The sequence below is a fragment of the Gobius niger genome (assembly GCF_951799975.1).
Source record: "Gobius niger genome assembly, chromosome: 13".
Classification (NCBI taxonomy): domain Eukaryota; kingdom Metazoa; phylum Chordata; class Actinopteri; order Gobiiformes; family Gobiidae; genus Gobius; species Gobius niger.
In genome coordinates, this window is record NC_136864.1 from 10,990,440 (window position 1) to 10,993,807 (window position 3,368).

The window sequence follows — 3,368 nt, forward strand, 5'->3', positions numbered from 1 at the left end:
GAGTTTTCGAAAAGGGGAGGGGATTTTTTCTTTTTCTTTTTTTTCCTCCTTTTGCGCTTGGGGAGGTGGGGTCTCGACAAGCTTCACACACACACTTTGAAACACCGAGCCTTGTATCTCTTTCATAATCTTTCTGCATTGAAGACTTTGAGTAGGTCTCATCCTCCCGCATCCCCTTTCAAGTTGTCCTTCGCCGCTTGTCACTGCTTTTATAGCTTTGTCTCGCTTGATTTCAGCAAAGCAGTTAAGCTCAAACTTCCTGGAGACAGCATAATAGCCCGTCTAAGTATAGCAGGCACCTTCCCATTCTTCGCTCCGCGCTTTCAACATGTCTTTTTAATTATAAATCAAGCTCAAAGTACCGCTGTTAATCTCACAAATGAATGGGGCGAAGAGGAAGGCGGAAGGATGAGCAAAGGGAGGAGAGCCGTTTGAAGAAAAAATAGAATAATAGACAAAACAAAACATGCAGGGGGTGGCGGTTCTTTGACCGGAGCGAGTCGAGAGTTTGTTTTGAAAGAAAATAAGTGCAGCTTTGAAAACAATGGGCTGTTAAAAAACTGTGCTGGGAGCAACATCAGAGGATGACACAGCGGAGGAAACACAGCAGGAGCATGGCAAGTGTCCTGGGACAAGATGAAGATTTACTACAGATACGTTTAAACGGTAAAAAAGACGCACCAGAGAAGAGAAAACATATTGCAAGATGTCATTTTGTTAAATTGGTTCAGGTAATTACTCCATCTAATAGTGCAAATAAAGTTAATAACACTCTAATTTTATGGGTTGGAGAGCAGCAGTTTGCTTGTATTAGCCCCAGGTCTGCAAACGCTTGGGAAAGCATTTCTTCCAATATTTACTGAGAATGTGAGGTTTGGATCAAAGCTAAGAAGTCTTAAACCAGTACCAAAATGCATCTGAACAAGTACAGACTTATTAGCCCAGGATTTAAGAAAATCCAAACGCAGGGTTATAAGAACTCCTTTTACTAGAACTATATGAAGCCAAGAAGCAATAACAGCAGGACCACTTTTATGTAGATGCCTGTATTAGCCCAAGAGGAAGAAAAGAAAAAGCCGTCAGAGCTAATTTAGTGTATTGACACTGGGCTGAACTTGAAAACGCAGGCCAAGACACTGACATCTACTCACTGTTGACGCTTGAGCCAAACTAATTTGCAGCGCAGTGTGTCTTTACATAGTGCAAGGAAGTGTTTCCCATGGTAGCACAGGAAGAGTCCACAAGAAAAGGTCATTCAGAGGTTAATCAGGTCACATGACTTTCCTGCCATGGCTGCTAACCACCAGGCACCGCCACCCTCTCTGCTTTTGGGCACTCATTTTCAAACGTATGATCGCTATAGGTCAAGGAAAAGTCAAGGGTGGAGTCACAAACTCGGGCAGCCAAAATAGAAGAACATTTTGAAAAGTTGGCAAGGTTCGCTTTTGCACTTTTCCCCTTAGGATTGCATCACCAAATCATTATCATATCTGAATATACTTATCATCTTGCCTCATATGGCAGCAGAAATGTATGAGTGTCACTAAGAGGGGCACTTTCCGTAATTGAGAAGAACAGGACTCATCTCCATCAAATAGTGAGAGGTAGAAATGTTTTAGATGCGTATTTTAATTTTACTGTGAGAAATGTATTTATTCATGATTCATTTGTGCAAAGAGCCAAGGATCAAATTGATAAAGATTCACAATTTGGTTAAGATCGAAAAACATTTAGATAGAATCGGGATTGTGTCTCAATGGAAGGCAAATATACTCACTCGTCAGCCGGTTTTAATTGTTGTCTAAAGATGACGGGTTGAGCCAACATCTCCAAGACCAAGTTGAGCAGCAACACAACAAGTTTCTATAACATTAAAAAAAACATACACAGCATTAGTTAAAACATTCACACACAAATGATCTGGATTGGACTGACATCACACGAGACTTGAAACTACAAATAAGAAATAAGGTCTGGGAAGTCCTTCCTGCAGTAAGTTCCATGTAAATGGGTCAGAGTAACTGAAAGCATTACTTACTGCAAGGTATCATTATAATGAAGACCACGCGGACTCTGCTTCATGTTTAAAAGACAAGATAAATAAGCAGCTTTCCAAGAATCGCCTTGTAAATAAAAACATACCAATGAGAGAGTTGACCATCCTGAAGTTCGACCCAATTCACTTAAAGTTTAAGAAACAGTGGTGAGTAAGAGGCCGACTGTTGGATATGAAACGCAGCATTCATATACAATAATATGCATGAATACAAATTCCACCAACTGAAAAAACACAATCAACAATCAAATAACAGTAGCAGTTTTGTTCCATGTAGCGACTTGACGGTGGCACTGAGAATCCTCCCCCAGGTAATGATAAAAATAATGACCATATTTCAGTATTTTTGCCTTTTTTTAAGGAGCGATAAGATGTAGTATGCAATCATAAACCTCAAAACCCTTGGTGTACCTTTGTGTACTTTGGCAACGTGTAAACAAGCAGCAACCTCCCTCTCTCTCGGTACAGCTGCATTTTTTGCCATTTTCTATGAACTGCATTGGCTGTTTTTGTGTTCCACATGGTTTAACTGGATACTATTGTACGTCTTTGCCATGTTTTTGTGGGGTTCAGTGGATTTTTTCACTGCAGAGAGTCCATAATGGTCCTGAAGAAAGCAGCTTTTTAAAAGTAAAACAGCAGCTTCTGAGCTAAACCCATTTGAGACCAACACATTTCTTCTTCAGAAACAAACAAGAGCCCCCCACACCTGCAGCACAGTGGAGGCGTCACAAAAGGAGCTACAGGAAACAAAAAAAAGGATACACGAGGAGGTATCCGGAAAAGACTCACAGCTAAGCAACACATGCCTTCTATTGTTCTGGCTAATGGACGTTCACTGGAGAATAAAACAGATTAATGGTGAAAGACTGTTGTGGAGCAGAGGGAGCTGCGCTGGAGGAAGAGGAAGGAGGAGGTGGAGCTGACCAGTGCAGGACACCATGCTCTGAAACAGGGAAATCCTCAGAAGACGCTGCACCGTTTCAGAGGATCAGAGGAGACTGAAGGCAGCCAGCCAGGTTTCCCCTTCCTCCAAAAACATGCTGGTCATCTTGGCCCACAGTGCGGCTCAGGACTAGCACCTGAATACTATTTTGTTGTATGGTTGTACAATGAATAAAGCACTTACTAACTAACTTACACATTTTAAGTGCAAATAATTAGTCTTGTTGTGATTCATGTTGACAAAGGGCATTGTTGTACCTTCACACTACAGTAAATGCAGCATATTTCACTATACTATTGTGAGATTGGCAGTACATAGTTCTAAAACTTTTTAATATCACATTTTGCACATCACTGTTGCCTCAAG